Raw genomic sequence first — 20,442 nt, forward strand, 5'->3', positions numbered from 1 at the left:
ATACAATTATTAATTTTAATATATGTTAATTTCTTACAAAATTGATAAATCCTCTAAATTATTTGTGAAGTGATGTTTTAATTTTTTTCTTACGTGGCATCTTCACCTTTAGTTTTACCAAAAAAATATAAATATTTTCTAAAAAATGACTAACATCAAGTTAATTATGATATTGACAATTTGATTTATTTTAACATATTTTTGATAATAGTTTTGAGTTATGGTAATCACTCATATATCCACATCAGATTAAACAATATAACATCATTAAAGATAAATTAATAATATAACTATAAATATAATAATAATTTCATGTAAATTAAGAATAAAAATTATATAAATTTGTGTAAATAAATTAAACAAATTAATATAAATGTGACTTAACCAGTAAAAAATGAAGATGCAATTAATCAAGTCACAATTAATTGTAAAAGTGTGTTAAGAATATAAATTAAAATAACATCCAAGTCAAAATTTTGCGGATATTTAAAAGCTTAAAACTATAACTAAATATGTTAGTCAGGGTAAGAATGATTAATTAAGTATTCATATTTTTAACATATTCACGCCTAACAGCAAAGAAGTACATAAGTTGAACGACTGAGAGTTGGATCACTAGGTTAATTAATAAATTAATTTTTATAAGTTGATTTTTTTTTTTTTTTGATAATCCAGGGTTCCCCGCTTCGCGGGTCAGTCCCTGGGCCCGGTCAGGCAGCGGGCCAGCTTCACCTGGGAGGTTTTTCCCTGAGCCCGAAGGCCCAGTACCCACTTTAGTGACAGGGATGAGCAGTTCGCCTCCGGCTGGCGTCGAACCCGGAGACATTATATTAAAGCAAACTAAAAATCATTTTTTTAGAATATATACATTTAGTGTATATTTCTAAAATAAATATAGTTACCAAAATCTATTTTTTAGAAAAGGAAAAAAATATATTTTAAAAACAATTTAAGTAGAACTAAATAAATTCAAAAGTAAAATAGTTAAATCAAATTATAAAAATTTTAAAAAAAATATTTATAATTTTTTTTTTTGTAAACTGATAGAGTCAAAAAAGTTATTAATGTATCAACTAAATATTCATTTTGAAATTAAAATGCTAGGTTAAAACTATAATATTTATGTATGGCGTGTGATACCTCGTTGTAAACTATAATATTTATGCATGGCGTGTAATACCTCGTTGTAAACATATAGCGTGTTTACCGCACATAGTTTGTTTACTATATTTAAATCGTACCAGGAACTAAGTTCCTATTAACGAAATTGATCTATGTTCTAGACCTCATTAGAAAAAAATAGTTGTTGGTATTATCCTCCTTAGAGATTAGTTGAATTTCGATCTAAATACCCTTAGATTATAAAAACATATAGTTTGTAGTGTTGTTTCTCTAAACCATGTAAACAATGGTTTCAACACCCATTTCGTTTTCAACACCTTTTTTTCTCTTTTTAATATTCCACGTCATCTTATTTCTCTGTTCAACCTAATTTATTTCACTTCATTTTTAACCTATACAATAGTTTGTTTAAAAAAATCAACACTCTATCCCACTATTTTTAATTCATACTTATATATTTTATATTATATAAATACATATTAATAATATTTTTAATTGTAATTAACTTAAAAACAAAAAAAACATAACTAAGTTTGGTTTTGAAATTAATAATTTTTGGAATTTTGGTATTTAAGCGGAAAATTATAAGAATTTTGGATGTTAAAAGGATTCTTATTGGAATCCATTTAACAGTTTTATTTTGTTAGCAAAAGAAAAATGCTTAAATCACTAAAATAGTTGATTATAATGAAAATGACGGTTTATGTATCCAAATGAAATGAGAGTAGTATATATTTACAAATCATAAAAATCATGAACTTTTCTAATTTAATTAAAAGTTTTATTATATAATAAATGAGCTCAAATTATTAGATGAGATAAAAATTAAAAAATTTGCACAACCGATCAATTTACGCCACGTGGCTAAGCTAGACAACTAAAAAAAGATTCAACGTTGAAACTTTACAACATCTTTGCAGCTACCTAGATATATAATAAAATTTCAACAACCTCATTTTTGATTATTTAAGAGTTGAATTTGGTTTCGACGCCACCACGTTGGGTGAACAATATCCACAACGATAAAATTATTCAACACCCTTGTTTGCTCTTTTTAACATTTTACATCATCTTCTTCCTCTTCCACCTAATTATTTAACACCAAATTCATTTTTATCCTTTACAATAATTTTTTTAATAAAATTCAACATCCTATTCCACCATTTTTTATTTTTTATTTTATGTTTGTATACTTGTATATCTGCATACTAAATTTTATAAAAATATCTACATATTAACAGAAATAATAAATTAAAATCAAATTAAAGGAAAATTTTTTTAAGAATAAATTATTTTATCTTGTTTTATATTTTTCATGTAATCAAATTAAACTAGTTTACTAAAAACTTGTATAACTATGTATTAATTTTTTTTAAATCCAAATCAAATAAAACAACTTTCTATTTGTAGAATATGAAACACAATTTTTTTTTATATAAAATAAAATAAATTAATCTATTTATATAAAAAACTAATCACAAACAATTAGGATAAAAAGTATCAAATATATCATTCTCTCTCTTCTTTCTTATTGAAAAAATGATACATGGCACCTAAGCATTTTGATTTTTTTCAACATGTTCTTTTGAAAGTTCAACTGTTGATTTAAAAATTCAACAGTCCCATTGTACATAGTCTAAGTCTTCTTCGTTATTAATTTTTATTCAATAGGACTTTTGTTTCTGAAAAACATATTTTTAGCCAACAACTTTTTAAAATTTTTTCCTGTTTCTGCAGGTTTAAATGTTTACCTTGTATTCCCTCACATTTATCATTTACTTTTCAATATATTATCTTCAAGCGAAAACAAAACTTTATACAAATAATAATGTTTGATACATAGTATAACCAATATTCTCTAAGCCTCTTTTCTCAGATATGACCAAACAAATAATATATTTAGTTGATTTTTTATAGCAAATATAAATGAAATTGGAGATGACAAAAAAAAAATATAAATGAAATTGGAAGCTTTCATAACGATTCTCGTAGAATCAAGTAAAATTTTCATTCTGTACATCACAGATAATTAATAATATTTTATAAGCATTCCATTGAATTCAAATAACAAGCCTCTAGTTGAGGACCTTAGCTATCTTCAAAAAGTATTTGTCTATTCTCTGAGTAAATTTTTTTATAGAATAATTTTAGTAAATAATTATCATAACCAACCATATCTATTAATATTTCACGTGTTTTAGAAAACATCAAAACTGGTATGATATATGTCATCTAACTATCATCATCCACTGAGTCCAATTTTCTCTCAAATGAAGCAAAAAGCCAATTCAAGCAAGTGGAGAGATTGTTCATGATTTAGATGCATCAACTCTAAACCCATCCACCCATGATAAGATTTATTCACTTTCCAAAGTTTGTTTTATATTTCATTTATGTTCAAGTTTCGCTTTCTCAAAGGTCAAAGCATAACTTTAATTAATAATGTAAAGACAACAAGCCATTTCTCTCATTATTTAAGCAATAAACATATAAATACACTGCTGTTTTCATGTCTTTCGATTGTAAAATTGGCTACATGTTTACGATGCTAACAACGATTTGGGAGTTATACAAATAATAATGTAAACTAAAAATTTAAAACTTATGATTCAGTGTATTGCATAGCACTCAACTTCGTATGGCTCTTTTAGATCATCACTATCCTCTTCTACTCAATAAAAATCTAAGGGATTATAAATTTAGAAAATTGAAACTTTTTTAGGAAATTGAAATCATATTATGTTAATATTGTAACATGACTATTCAAAAGATTGTGTGACAGATGTTAAAATGCTAGATTTTACACATGAGTTTCAAAAAAAATATATACTGTTTATTTAATAAGTAAAGAAACAATAAATACATTTGGTAATCTAAAAACTACTCTCTCTGGTATATATTAAGTATCGTTTTAAAATTTCGAACTTATTTATTTATAAATGTCGTTTTATATTTTTAATCCATATATTTAATAATTTTCTAGTTTTACCTTTACTTTTAGCTCACTAATTAACAAAATAAAACAAATAATACTTGGGGAAATTGTCAAAAAGACTCAAAACTTGATTTTAAATACAAAAGTGTACCCCAAATTCAATCAAATGCAAAAGCAATCTAAAATAGTAATGAAATTACAACAATCTTCTTATGACCAAACAAAAAATTTGTATTGAGTTTTACCATTATAACCCACCGCGTGAGAAGACTTATAAAGAAGACTTCTTTGTAATTCTTCTCGTTCAGTAGATCTTTAAAATAATTTACAAAATTTTATAAAAAAATATTTTGATGGGGAAAAAGCTGAATTCATGTAATAATAAACATTTCTAAATGATGTGAATTTAATTTTACTAAAATTGAATTCTTTTCAACATAGATGAATGAATGTGGATTGAGTCATGATAGTCCTTTATTTAGGGTTTGGTAACATATGGTATAATATTGTTGGTATTTTTAGGGTTGAATTTTGAAATCTTATCTTTTTTTTTTTAGTTTGACCAATATGTGTTTAGGGACTATCTAATAACTTGATTTAAACATTTTTTAAGTATCTTTAAAGTTTAAGAAAGTGTGTTTTGCTTAGTTATTTATTATAGGGTATGGAAGACTAACATAAGACTTCCCAAGAAGTCTTCTGACACATCTCGCCTAAAGTTTAGTAGAATTTAGGGTTTCCGCCTTCCAGAAGTCTTCTCATGTATTAGATCTTAAAAGTAATTAATAATTTTTATAAAAAATATTTTGAAAGGGAAAAAATCGAAATCATGCATTAATAAACATTTCTAAATGATGGAAATTCAATTTTACTAAAATTGAATTATTTTTTAACATAAATGAGTGAATTTAGATTGGGTAATGATAGTCTTTGGTTAAGGTCTGGTAATATATATTATAGTATTGTTCGTATTTTTAGGGTTAAACTTTGAAATCTTATATTTTTTTTTTTTTTTTTAAATTGACTTATATGTGTTTAGTGACTATCTAATAATTTGGTTTAAGCACTTTCTAAGTATCTTTTAAGGTTAAGGATGTGTTTTTTGCTTAGTTATTTGATTATAGGGTGATAAAGACTTACAAAAGACTCCCAAGGAGTCTTCTGACATATCCCGCCTAAATTTTAGTAGAATTTAGGGTTTTCGCCTAAATTTAAGAAGAATTTAGGTTTTCCGCCTAAATATACTACTCTTCCGTCGGAAGACTTCTATAGAAATCTTCTCTCATAACCAAAAGTTTAACCAAAAATCCGTAATAAAATTTGTGAAGAGTTCTAAAGAATTTTTCTCATTAATTTTAAATTTCTTACTATTATTTTTCAATTGCAAAAGTAATCCACATAGACTTCTTGCAACAGTGAAAAGACTTCGAGAAAACTTTCAGAAGACTTCTATAGAAATTTTCCCCGGAAGTCTTCTATAAAAAGTCAAATTTCTGATAAACTTTGGTCAATTGAAAAACTAACCTGTTTATCCGAGAAGTCTTCTCTGAGATTTTTCAATGTTTTTTTTCTTAATAAAGAAAAGTGTGAAGTTTTCTAGGGAAGTCTTCTTGATGGAGAACACATCTTGCGAAGTCTTTTGAAAGTCTTCCTGAAGTCTTCTGAAAGTCTTCGCAAACAGATCTGAAAAAAAAAAGATTTCATACCTGTTGGACCGAATTTTTGTCAATACGTTAATGGGCCACGATCAAGTAAATAGGCCGCGAAGAGTTAAAGCCTATAGCGAACACTCGAGCTCCAGACGGAGACTTCGAAGATCCAGAGATCGCGGAACAGTTACGGAGATCGTGGACCGGTTGCGAGTATCACGGAAGCAGCCCGTTATAAGAAGAGATCGACGCATAAGGAAAGGACACGTTGAAAACCCTAGAGAGAGCTACACCCATACTTCAACCTTGTTTACATCCATCTTTAGATCTTTTCTCTTAACGATCTCGTTGTAACGTTCGATCTTGTTTTACTCATTGTATTCGATCTTATTCATCAATAAAAGTCAATTTTTGCCTACCGGAAACTGATTACATCATTGTGTTCTAAAGATATTGTTGCCTACATCATTTATCTTCCCTTGATTAAACTCCCGATCACTATCAAATTCTTAGTGTAGATTTTAGGATCTACATTTTGGCGCCGACTGTGGGGAAGATAAACGAAAAACATCTTTGCTAAGAAACCGATATAAGTTTCCAAAGCGCAACTATGGATCCTAATCACGCACGATCCGACTGCATCGAATCGATCAATCTCGAACTCTTTAGATCGGGAAAACCGAAGTCGTCGAAAATCGACCACGACGCGAAGGGTCAAAGTATCCCTCTCCAAAGATGAGATTGTCTCTCCAGTGATAAACAATCCGACACCTCGCGACAAGCGACTAACGAGTCGGACGCCGCGTCTTCCAAAGGGATAATGCGCGAATTCGAGACTATAAATTTCCACGAACACGAAGTCGTTAAGCTCGACATGCCCCACGACGATGCCTTAGTCATCACGTTGGAGCTTGCGGGCACCATTTTCTCGAAGATCCTCGTCGACTCCGGGAGCGCCGTCAATGTCATTTCACAAACGACACTGCGATCGATTAGCCAACCGACCCTAGTAATCGATCACGAAATGACTCTCCTCAATAGTTTCGAAGGAAAGTCGGTTCAATCACTCAGGATCGTGCCACTAACCACCAGAACTCATAACGTCGAGCTCCATACCCGGTTCACCGTAGATGATCATTTCATGCCCTTTGACGCCATCATAGGACGTCTCTGGCTACACCAGATGAGGGCGGTCCCTTCGGTTTACCACCAATGCCTGAAGTTTTTATCACCGACCGGCGAAAAAACGATACATGGGAGCCAGAAACAATCCCGAGCCTGCTATATGACCGGATTCCGGAAGATGCCCCCGCGACAAGAGAACGTATCACTCGTCCGCGATCTCACGGTAAAAGACCCCGCCAAAGACCTATCGAGCATCGTCGCTCTAGACGAAAGCTCTCAAGAAAAAGGCGTCAACATCGGAAACGATCTCCCTCCTGAAGTCAGGAACGACCTCTTGTCTCTCCTCAAGCAAAATATCAAAACATTCGCATGGTCCATAGCAGACATGACCGAAATCGACATCAGTATCACCTCCCACGACCTAAACGTCGACACAACGTTTAAGCCTGTCAAACAGAAACGAAGAAAGCTAGGACCCGAACGAGCCAAGACAGTAAACGACGAAGTGGACAAGCTCCTAAAAATCGGTTCCATTCGCGAAGTCCAATACCCTGACTGGCTCGCAAACCCAGCCGTAGTAAAAAAGAAAAATGGAAAATGGAGAGTGTGCATTGATTTCATCGATCCCAACAAAGCATGCCCAAAAGATAGCTTCCCAATACCACACATCAACCGGGTGGTAGAAGCCACAGATGGACACGAACTACTTTCCTTCATGGATGCATTTTCCCGTTATAATCAGATCCTCATGAAACCCGACGACCAGAAAAAAACAAGCTTTATCACTGAGCGGGGCACCTACTGCTACAAAGTGATGCAATTCGGATTAAAGAACGCCAGAGCTACTTACCAAAGACTGGTAAATAAGATGTTCTCCACGCAACTTGGAAGAACGATGGAAGTTTACATAGATGACATGCTAGTAAAGTCATCAAGAGCCAGCGACCACGTTCTACAGCTCCAGGAGTGTTTTAACATTCTCAACAAGTTCGGGATGAAACTGAACCCTACAAAATGCACTTTCGGAGTAGCCTCCGTAGAGTTCCTCGGAAACCTCGTGACCGAAAGGGGAATCGAAGCCAACCCGAAACAGATCGCGGCGCTCATCGATACCCTGCCTCCGGGGTCGATCCGAGAGGTACAACGCCTCACTGGCAAAATAGCTGCATTAAACCATTTCATCTCCAGGTCAACTGACAGATGCCTTCCTTTCTACAAGCTACTGAAAGAAAATAAGAAGTTCGAATGGAACGCCAAATTCGACTCTGCCCTAAAAGAACTTAAGGCATATATCAGCGAGCCGCCCGTACTGTCAAAACCGATCATAGGAGAAACCCTCTATTTATATGTCGCAACCTCCGAACATGCAGTAAGCGGAGTTCTAATCCGGGAAGAAAGCGGAGAACAAAGACCGATATACTATGTAAGTAGATCATTGGTCGATGCCGAAACCAGGTACCCTGTAATGGAAAAACTAGCGCTAGCAGTAGAAACCGCGGCTCGAAAATTAAGACCTTACTTCCAGTCGCATTCGATCACAGTCATGACATCACAACCCTTACGGACAGTACTCCACAGTCCAAGCCAATCTGGAAGATTGGCAAAATGGGCGATTGAGCTCAGCGAATACGACATCGAGTGCAAACCACGAACGAGCTCGAAAGCGCAGGTACTAGCTGATTTCGTCATCGAACTCGTCCTGAAGGAGGAAAATGTGAGATCAAATACCCAGACATGGAAATTACACGTCGATGGGGCTTCGTCAAGACAAGGTTCCGGGATCGGAATACAACTCGAATCCCCAACAGGAGAATTATCGAGCAATCATTTCACCTGGGATTCAGCGCATCAAACAACGAAGCCGAATACGAATCCCTGATCGCCGGTTTACAACTCGCACGACGCGTCGGCGCCCAGGAAATTAGCGTCTTCAGCGACTCGCAGTTAGTCACGAGCCAATTCCATGGAGAATATGAAGAAAAAAACGAAAGACTGGAAGCATATCTTGCAATTCTACGTGAGGTCGCTCAGCAGTTCGACAAATTCGAGCTCACAAAAATCCCAAGAGGAGATAACACGTCGGCCGACGCTCTGGATGCGCTAGCTTCGACTTCCAATCCGACAATAAGGAGAGTAATACCGGTAGAACGAATAGAGAAGCCCAGCATAGATCTTCCATGCAAAGCAACCGACCCTCAAGGAGATAATCCTCCCCTTGGCGCAATCATGACACGAAGCAAAGCCCAGAGAGAAAACCAGAATCTCGACGATGAAACCAACAGTGAGCTCGACGAGCGACCATCCCCTAGCGAGCCACCCATCAGGACTAGGAGGACTGCGACCTCAGCAACTATCCCCGAAGAGGCCGATCATGAAACTAATAGCGAAGCGCACGAAGCCTTCCGAAAAGAACTCGAGGCCAGACCAGACTGGAGACTCCCAATATTTAACTATATAAAAAATGGCGAGCTCCCCGGAGAGAGATGGGAAGCCCGAAAAATAAAAGCTCGAAGCTCGCGCTAATGTATTATGGAAGAAAAACTATACAAACGTAGCCTGAACGAGCCCTATTTGCTAGGCGTATCGCCCAAAGACGCGTTCACAATCTTGAAATAGACCCATGGAGGGTCGTGTGAGAGCCACTCCGACGGACGATCGTTACCAATTAGGATAAAAAAACTAGGCTATTTCTGGCCAACAATCGTCGATGACAACGAGCAGTTTGCACTAAAATGCCAAAGATACGCACCGATGATACATCTACCGACACAAAAATTATCTACGATATCGTCGCCATACCCTTTCATTAAATGGTCCATGGATATAGTAGGTCCGCTGATATCATCAGGACCGGCCCAGTTGCGATTCATTTTGGTATTAACAGACTATTTTACCAAGTGGATCGAAGCTGAGGCATACCACAAAATCACCTCAGCGACGGTAACGAGTTTCATTTGGAAAAACATTATATGTCGACATGGTTTACCGTACGAGAAAGTAACCGACAACGGACCGCAATTCATCTCGAAAATATTCAATGAATTCTGCGAAAAGTGGAAAATCAAGATTATAGCCGCAAGCCCCCGATATCCAAAATGCAACGGGCACGCCGAAGCCGCAAATAAAACCATAATGAACAACCTCAAGAAAAGACTCGACCTCAAGAAAGAGAGGTGGGGCGAAGAACTGTACGGAGTCCTCTGGGCCTACCGGACAACTCATCACACAACAACCCAAGAAACCCCATTCTCACTATCTTACGGAATCGAGGCCGTAATACCAGCCGAAATAGAGGTCCCAAGCCAATGACGCATAATATGTCCAGAGGACATCGAGCTCAACGAAGAACTACTGATCGATCAACTAAACATGATCGAAGAACAACGAGAAAAAGCGGCAGTACGTGTACAAAGCTACCAACAAGCCGCAGCACGTTACTACGACTCCAACGTAAGAAACCACGCCTTTTCCGTTGGCGATCTAGTCCTTCGAAAAGTATTCAACGGAATAAAGGAACCAGGAGCAGGAAAATTGGGAACAAGATGGGAAGGCCCATACAAAGTAACCAAAGAAATCCGAACCGAAGTCTACGAGCTTGAAAAATGCAAAACCGGTCTCCCCGAGATGAGACCTTGGAACGCTTAGAACTTAAAGAAATACTACAAATAGTACAAACCCAAACTTCGACCAAGTCGATCGAGATTCGAGCTGGGAGGCTACCGGCACCAACAGCTCAGTAAAACAAAATAGAACTACGAATATGCTTGATCCCTCGAAGAGGGTACGTAGGCGGCTCGATGCCGATCACAGCCCAAACAACCAAACAAACTTTTATCACTTTCCTTTTATCACTTAGAAGACTTGAACTACTAGCATAACCCACCCAATTGATTATGCCATCAGGCCTTATAAAGGCCCACAAAACAGATTCCTGATCAGTCTCTATTCCACACCTTCTAAATGTTAAAACAAACAAGCTCAATGAAGCTAAAGTTGAACAAAGCATTCGATTAGAAAGGTATTAACCCGATAATCTATTTTGAAGACATATATATGTTTTTTCAACAAACCAAAAGAAAAAATAAAAACACAACAAAAACTATAAAGTCCAAAGCAAGCAGGTCAACTTTCGCATCATTCTTGATCGACCGAGTCACCAGAAACCTCAGGAAGCTCGAGGCGACTAGGGGAAGGATCCGACACCGAACCAAGACAATAATCAAGATCAAGTGAGATCTCCCGGTCTCTAAGACGCTCCAACTCCTCTTCGAGCTCGAAACCACCTTCGATGTACTCAGTCAAAGCCTCAATACGAGCTCGCACCTCCTGCAAATGAATCTCCGCAGCCGTCTCCTTCTTCTTTCTCCGAACCTTATCCTTCACCACGGCCAGAACCGCATTATATTCCCGGGCAAGAGAACGACGAGCAAGATTGCGTTCCTTGCGAGCTGCCGCATCGCAACCTTTGATCTCTTGCCTATGCTTTTATTTCATCGAGTCGAGTTCATTCTGGACAGCAACCTTCTCCATCTCAGTAGCAGCCAACTTCCCCTTCAATCCCTCAACCTCGACTTCACGTTGCTTCTCCATCACTCGAACAGCCTCCAACTCACCTCGGAGTTGTTGAATCGTGCGAAGATGACCTCCGATTTAGGGTTTTCGCCTAAATTTAAGAAGAATTTAGGTTTTTCGCCTAAATACACTTCTCTTCCATTGGAAGACTTCTATAGAAATCTTCTCTCATAACCAAAAGTTTAACCAAAAACCCGTAATAAAATTTGTGAAGAGTTCTAAAGAATTTTTCTTATTAGTTTTAAAATTTTTACTATTATTTTCAATTGCAAAAGTAATCCACATAGACTTCTTGCAACAGTGAGAAGACTTCGAGAAAATTTCAGAAGACTTCTATAGAAATTTTCTCCGGGAAGTCTTCTATAAAAAGTCAAATTTCTGATAAACTTTGGTCAATTGGAAAACTAACCTGTTTATCCGAGATGTCTTCTCTGAGATTTTTCGATGTTTTTTCTTAATAAAGAAAAGTTAGAAGTTTTCTAGGGAAGTCTTCTTGATGGAGAACACATCTTGCGAAGTCTTCTGAAAGTCTTTCCGAAGTCTTATGAAAGTCATCGCAAACAGATCTGAAAAAAAACGATTTCATACCTGTTGGACCCAATTTTGGTCAATACGTTAATGGGCCACGATCAAGTAAACGGGCCGCGAAGAGTTAAAGCCCATAGCGAACACTCGAGCTCCAGACGGAGATTTCGAAGATCCAGAGATCGCGGAACAGTTACGGAGATCGTGGAATGGTTGCGAGCATCACGGAAGCAGCCCGTTATAAGAAGAGATCGACGCATAAGGAAAGGACACATTGAAAACCCTAGAGAGAGCTACACCCATACTTCGACCTTGTTTACATCCATCTTTATATTTTTTCTCTTAAAGATCTCGTTGTAACGTTCAGTCTTGTTTTACTCATTGTATTAGATCTTATTCATCAATAAAAGTCTATTTTTGCCTACCGGAAACTGATTACATCGTTGTGTTCTAAAGATATTGTTGCCTACATCATTTATCTTTCCTTGATTAAACTCTCGATTACTATCAAATTCTTAGTGTAGATTTTAGGATCTACAATACCTTGAACCTATGAGATGACTTGCTTAGCTTCTCTAAGCACCCAGAACTTCACTACAAAAGCTACCAAGTCGTTAATGACCACGAATCATGAGTTTCAATGTCTCTACGAACCTTACGAAACTTGGAATCTTAGTTTTTTTGATGAATTTAAAGAGAGAGTGAAAGAGATGTGATTTGTGTGCATGTATGATGATGAAAAATTGAAACTTTGGTGCATTAAAAGCTTCAAATTGGTTGTTCATGGTGGTTAGTGTATTGATGGCAATGACAATATTGTAAATAATTTGTGAAGATGAGGATGGTAAGGTAAAAGACTCATTTTTCAAATAAAAAAGAAAAAAAAGTAATGACATTTTCGTGAATAACTCGTACTTCTAGGGTGAATAGGGAAAAAAAAAGTTAAAAAAAACATATGTTATTTTTGTGTTTGACTTGAAATTTTAGGTCATGTTTGAAAAAGTCCATAATACGTTAAGTAAGAGTAAAAAAACTTTAATTAGTTTTTTAAAATATGTATACAAAATTAAAAGACCATATTCTTAAAACGGAGAGAGTACAATATTATATCAAAGAAGTGGAATATATAGTGTATTTTTATGGAAACAATTGTTGTCAATTTAACTAATAATCTCTTTTATGTTTTGTTAAAAATCGTATACATTCTTTTGATGAATATTTTTTTTGTCAACATTTGGATTTCATTAAGACCAAAGGGCTAAAGCAGTAGTACAATTTACAATTCATGTAATATATACTAAATGAATATAATGCAAGACAAAGAAACACTTCTATTAAAATTAAGAGCCTTCAGCCACGTGGCCCTGATTAAGCGTTCTCTGTACGCCACCGAAGTTGCTTCCACCGCTTGATCATCTCCGATGACAAACCTCCGACATAGCAATTCATCAAAACCACCGTGAACCTTGGATCTTTTAAGCGTTTTTACTTCCTGCTCACTAAGAAGACTTCCAGCATTAGCCACGGCATAGAAACGGTGAGCCATGATTCACAAGTCAGACTGAGCCAAGAATCTGTTTGATCGGGAACGGTACGGAACGAGAGAACGTTCAGTTTTTAGATGCGGGCTAAGCAAAGACGTCTTATTAACGGTCAGAAGAGCGTTTCGTTGGTTACAAGGAAAGGAGATGCGTGAAAAGAAAGGTACCGGAGCCTAGAAGGCTTTACCGGAGAGATACAACAAGGCGAGATAACAAAGGTAAAACCCTAATCTAGCCGCCCAGTGAGTGTCAGTGATTTCGGATAACCCTTACATTGCCTTTCCTTCCCCTTTTATAGCTGACCTCACGCTCTTCCGTGACCTAGTTTGTGTCGTCTCTGTGGGCTTTAACTCGCTGGGCCGAGAAGCCCTCGTTGTCTCGTGGAGTCGTTTCCTCAGGGCGTTTAGTCGAGAAGCCCATCGAAAGCTCTCTCACATTACGCCGAGAGATCGACCCTTCAAGCCGCAGCGTCGAGACGATGCTCCGCTTCATGTGGGCCGGGCCGTCTGTTCTTCGGGCCTTGAGGGATGGTCGAATTTACCATCTACAGTAAGTCCTCCCAGTTCATCGAGATGAAGATGCTGTCGGATTCGGTGAATTTAGGAAGTTAAAGGTTTGGGAGGACTGGCGGAACGTTTCGAATAAATGTCTCCTGACCGGATGTCACGAGGCATCGTTAGGCGTTTCCCCTTTGTCGGGTGGTTTAGTAAAATCTCTACCGAACCGGCTTTGGTTTGGTTAGGTTTTCCCTTAACCGTTGGTTCTGATAGGGGTTGAGACCGGTTAAAACGGGAAGTCGAAATGACGCTCCGATTTCTTCGGCGGCTAGGTAAATGTTCCTTGGCCCACATAGGCCCATGTAGGCCAAATGATGACGCCTCGGGGAGGCACCCCTTCTTTCCCTATAAATATTCGCTTCCTTCTCATTCTCTCCATTCTTCTCCGCACTTCTCAGGTATTCTCTCTCTCCTCCTTCTTATTTCTCTCTCTAGGTTGTTGTTGCAACATAGATAGCGATATGTCGTCTGGCGGGAGGTTATCTCATAAACAGAGAGGAAAAGAGATCGCAGCCTCCTCTAGTCCTTCGAGAGATGCGACCGAGGCACCGCTTGAAGAATTTGAACGGATTCATCATGACGCGATGATGGACACCGGGAATTTAGATCTGTCTCAAAGGATCCTAATCTCCGAATCTGCTCGTTCGTATCGGCAAGAAGTGAGAGGAAATCCAGATGAGCCACAGGCTTGCGAGAGAGAAGGTTCCGGCGGTGCGGGGGACGGAGCTCTCGCTGTCAATTACGTGCCGACGTGCTATTATCCTGGAGGGATCTTTGAGGAGCTCCCGGCGTTAGCTTCCGAGCTCCTGCGCTCTCCTGATGTGAGCGGTCAAGCTTGGGAGAATGTTACTAAGACTCAGTCAACTCCCAATAGCGTGAAGAAGCTTCTGAGGGAACGTCATGGACTAGGGGTAACTTTCTTGATTCCCTCGGAAAACCAGAGGCCTTGGTCACCACCAGTTGGGTATCAGTGCGTTTACAAATCTTATTTTCGGGACGATACGAAGCTTTGGTTCCCAATTCCTCGACTAATCACATCGTATGCAAGGCGCCAAGATGCAGCGATAAGTCAGTTTTTGAATGGTTCATGGCGTATCGCGGTGGCCCTGATGGTTATGGCCGCTGAAATTGATGTCTCGTTGAGCGTTCGTGTCTTCGAGGAGTTGACGTCCGTCAGCTCGTTAGATGACGGGCTTCTGTTGATAAAGATGTGTCCTAACTACAATGTTATAGGAAGGCATCCTAACAAGACGCCGGATTGGCAGAGATCTTATTTCTTCGTTAAATGCAAGACGCCAGATTGGCAGAGATCTTATTTCTTCGTTAAATGTGATGACTCTGCCTTCGAAGACCCGCCAGATGACGACTACCGTGTCTTATGGAACACTCTGCTTGGTAGAACATCTTCGTTAACTCGTACCGTTTCTTCGTATACTAACTGCCTTTTGCCTTTGTTTTTTTTTTTATGCAGCCGACCATCCAACTTCTCGTGACTATCCAGAAGACTTTCTTACAAGCGCTAGCGCCGTTGCGGGACTTGCTCAGGAGCATTGGGGGAATATTTCTTGGGAGAGGGTTCACCGTTCGATCGATCGTATTTCCAGGAGTAAGTCCATACTTTTCTTTTATTTCAATACGACTCTTTGACTTTGCCTAATGGTCGGGCTTCTGGACTCGTGTTCTTCGCAGAAGATTGGAATTCGAGTTATCCTCTTTCTGCCAACAAGACTAAGAGGCGGATCTCCCTATTCACAAAGGAAGAGCAGAAGAGAATCAACGAGGCAAGGAAAATGAGAGGGCTTCCAGATCTGAGTGCGATGATGACGGTCAAACTTAATCTGCCCAGTGTCGAACTACCTGAACCTTCTAACGAGATGGCGATTGCCGACACCACCGACGCGAGCCCTCATCATCAAGATTCCTCGGCTGGTACCACTACTTTGGCTCCTAAGAAGAAAAAGGGGGAGAAGAGACCCCGTGACGACCTTCCTGTCAACGTAGGCTTTGAAGCAGCTCCTGTTGAAGCTGAGATTCCTAGTCAGGAGGAGACGGCTGAACCGTCATCAAAAAAGAGGAAGAAAGGCAATCAGAAGCCTCAAGCTGCGGGGATCATGAGGCCGCGAGAGACTGATGTCGCCAATCCCGTGCATCGGAGTGAATCAGCTGGTGAGCCGTCTCTCAACTTAGCCTCATTGGATGATCTTGAAGACGCCTCTCCCGAAGTTACGCTGCGGAAGAAGAAGAAATCCAAAAAGACGGGTGATCGAGAGATTGTCGCTAGTGCCCTAGTTTCGTCGATCCCTGGAACATCAGCCATCGGTGCTTCGTCTCGGAAGAAGACTCCTAGCCGTCGGTGCTTCGTCTCGGAAGAAGACTCCGAGGGTCGAGTTTCCTGATCACGTGTCGTTCGAGTACGATGGTCCCACCCCGCTTATTTATGCTCCTTATAAATGTGCTGAGTTGGTCAGCCATATCAAATGCGGGCCGAAGCCTCTTCCATCCGTGTCTGACTTGATCTTTAAGGACGAGTACGTCGACGCTGCTCGCACTAACTTACTGTTAAGTACTTCCTTTGACTGTCTTCCTTTTATGTGAAAAAAAGAAACTTAAATATTCTGTTTTCATGTTAGGGCGACGGGAGCATGAATTTCGTTGTTGAGAAATACGACACAGACTTGAAGAAGACTCGCGAAGCCTTGAGAAAGTCGGAGAAAGCAGTGGCGGCCAAGGGTAAGCTTCTCCGCCGGAATAAAGCGGAATGGAGGGATGAGTTCGTGAGGATGGACGAGAAGAGAGAACGAGCGATTGCTCGGAAGAAGATTCAGCGGGAGCGAGCTGACGCGGCCGAGGCCGAACTCTCCATCGCTAATGTGACCATTGCGACTTTGGAGTCTCGGAAGGCCAGTCTGATGGAAGAGATAGGGGTCAAAGCCGAAGAACATAAGAAAGAGTTGGGTCGGCTTAGGGATTCGCGTGTCTATGAGGTTACGAAGGATCGCGAAATCCAATAGGCACTTCGGAAATCTGCGCGAATGGTGGACTCGCCGCGGCCCTTTCGACACAGCACGGTTGCTTCAGAGCCAGGCGTTTGGAACTAAGAGATGCCTTGAGGCTTTAAAGGCTTGTGGTCGTGATATCCCTCAAGATGTAGTTCTCTGAAGCCCCGCTAATACGAGGACTGCTGTAGTTCTCTGAAGCCCCGCTAATCTTCCCGGAGCCTCGATCACTCCATCTCGTTCCGCAGGTGAGGGATCGTCGAAAGCCGATGCGCCGGCCCTCGCTTCTGAAGCTCTTGATGAGGGAACGAAGTCCGTCGGGAAGGATGTCTTTGAGATCTCCAACTTCTCTGTTTCGAACCCAGAGGGTAATCAGGGTGAAGGATTGGATAAAGATGATGGCGGTGAGGTGGTTAATAAGGAGCATAGTGGAGAGACGACTGGTTCCGAAGCTCACCCTCCCGAAAGTTAGCCGGAGGTTCGTGAAGGCGAGGCGACGAATCGTGTTGAGGGCGTCGATGCGGAGCGGTTGGTGCGTGCTGATCCTTCGGAGCCGTCCCTTGGTGGTGGAACCGTTGCGCAGGAGCGGGCTGAAGACCCCGAGGAGTAACTTTGTTGCTTTGTTTCTTTTAACTTTTCACGGCACTCTTGCTCTTGATGTATTCCTTTGCCCTTTTTGTTAAGACTCTATTTATTTCTTCTCTTTACGAATCCTGCATCACTCGTCTTGCTTTTCTTTTGAGTGTTTGGTACTGATCTCGTCGCGAGAGAAGATCGGGGAGTTGCAAGAAATATGGAAATGATTATAGAGTGTGTGACTTCGCGCCGTATCGAGATAGCGATATAGTACAGGCTGTGAATTTCAATAACTCTTGTTCGAGTTTTGTTTGGTCATTTTGTCAAGTTCCCTTGTTTGCTTGACGTACGTCGACTAGATACGAGTCAATATAGGATTACTTTAGACCGTGAAAAACATTTTTTAAACGACAACGGTTCCTAACTCGATCTCTAAGTAATTTCCAAGCGTTCGGTCGGCCAAACCTTACTTAGCAAACCATGAGATGGTTAGGAGTCATCGTCTCGGGCATATTAGTTAATACTACGATTATGACCGGATTCCCGCGAGTATGTGTCTGATCAGGACATACTCGGTCGTGGGGTGCGAGTACTGGTACGTTTGTTTCGAGATGCCGGGGCGAACTCACGTAGGTATCGCATGGGTTGTACGACTTCTCGGGGAAGTATATTTTCTTGTTTTGATTATAGATGGACCCATTAAGGCTGCCTACGTAGCTCCTTTGTGCAAGATCAAGCCATTCGTAGTTCTTTGTTTTCCGAGTAAAAGTGGAGAGCGCATTTACTCGGTTTTTTTTTTTTTTTTTTTTTTTTTGCTATCTACTATTTTTTAATTAGAGGTTAAGGTCCAACTGGACCAAGCCCGAACCTGTCTTTGCTACTTTTAGTTGTGGAAGGGGCGAAGGTGCTTCGAGTTCCAGGCTCGTGGCACCGTTTCGCCGGTTGAAGTTTCGAGGTGGTAGACTCCAGGTGTCACGACCTCGATGATCTTGTAGGGTCCTTCCCAGTTGGTTCCAAGTTTTCCGGCTTTCCATCCCCTAGTGTTTTCGAACACCTTTCGGAGGACCAGATTTCCCAATTCGAGGGGGCGAGACTTAACATTCTTGTTGTAGTAGCTTTCGATCTGGTGCTGATAGTTTTGGATTCGAAGCAATGCTTGGTCGCGTCTTTCTTCTATATCATCCACTGCGTCGAGGAGCATACCTTAGTTAAGTTCGATGTTCTGCGGCATTTTGGAACGTCGTAAACTCGTCACGTTTACCTTAGCAGGTGCCATTGCTTCGACCCCATAGGCCATCGAGAAGGGGGTGGCTTTCGTTGCTCCGCGAGGTGTTGTTCTATGGGACCATAGGACCCCATCCAGTTCGTCGGCCCAACAACCCTTCTTCAAGTCGAGTCGTTTCTTGAGTCCGTCGATGATTGTCTTGTTAGTGGACTCGGCTTGACCGTTGCTCTGCGGGTTTCTCGGTGTGGACATGTTGAGCCGAATTCTCCATCTGTCGCAGAACTCTTTGAAGTTGTGGGAGATAAATTGGGATACGTTGTCTGTGACTATCTCATATGGGAGCCCGTGCCTGCAGATGATGTTTTTCCAGACGAACTTCTGCACCTCCCTGTCGGTAATGCTGGCGTAGGCTTCTGCTTCCACCCATTTGGTGAAGTAATCTGTTAAGACTAGTATGAATCTCTTCTGTCGAGAGCTCGACATTGGCCCGATGATATCCATTCCCCATCGCATGAAGGAGTATGGCGCCGTCAAGGTATGGAGCAATTCCGTCGAGCTGTGTATGGTTGAAGCGTGTCGCTGGCACTTATCGCATTTCTTGACATAGGATTCGCAATCTGCATTCATTGTTGGCCAATAGAAACCGAGGCTTTTCACTTTTTGTGCGAGAGCTCGTCCTCCTGAATGATTGCCTGCTGCTCCTTGATGTGTTTCGGCCATGACCAGCCTTGTTTCGTCTCCAAAGATACACCTAAGGAGTACTTTAGTTGCAGTCCATCGATGGAGGGTTCCATCCATGACGACGTAATGCGCACTGCGTCTTTTGAGTCGTCTTGCTTCCCATTTCTCTGTAGGTTGTATCCCGTCGGATAGGTAAGCGATGAATTTCGTTCGCCAATCTTCGAGTTGCCCTTCCGTTGTGCGAGGTTCCCCTTCGTCGATGTCCATGGCGTCGGTGATAGATGCTGCAATGGCAAGTTGTTCCGTCGGTGGGCTGATGCTTATCTTTTCAATCCTATGTATTGGGATTGTCCTTTTCACCTGATCGTGTAGCTTACTCCCAAGGGCTGGGAGTGCGTCCGAACATACGTTCTCTCCGCGAGAGACTTTCGTTAGCTCGAATTTTCACCTGATCATGTGGCTTACTCCCAAGGGCTGCGAGTGCGTCCGCACATACGTTCTCTCCGCGAGGGACTTTCGTTAGCTCGAAGAATTTTTCGTTAGCTCAAAGAATTCAAAATCTTGTGTAAGATCTTTGACGAGTTTCAAGTAAGCATCCATCCTATTGTTCCTGACGTCGTAGTCTCCAAGAAATTGACTCACCACGAGTTGGGAGTCACAGTATGCATTGACTCGCCTAGCGTTTACTGCCTTTGCGAGACGAAGGCCTGCAATGAGAGACTCGTATTCAGCTTTGTTGTTGGACGCCGGAAAATCAAATCTGAACGACTGTCGGATTAGTTCGCCTGTCGGTGACTGGAGTTGTACGCCCGCTCCTGAACCTTTGTTCATAGATGAACCATCTACGTGCAGTATCCAGTTCAGGCCTGGCAGCACAAGATCTTGTTCTAGCTCCGGCGTTAGCTCGATCAGGAAATCAGCAAGAACTTGCGACTTAG

Source organism: Brassica oleracea, chromosome C5 (genome assembly GCF_000695525.1).
Source record: "Brassica oleracea var. oleracea cultivar TO1000 chromosome C5, BOL, whole genome shotgun sequence".
NCBI classification, from domain to species: domain Eukaryota; kingdom Viridiplantae; phylum Streptophyta; class Magnoliopsida; order Brassicales; family Brassicaceae; genus Brassica; species Brassica oleracea.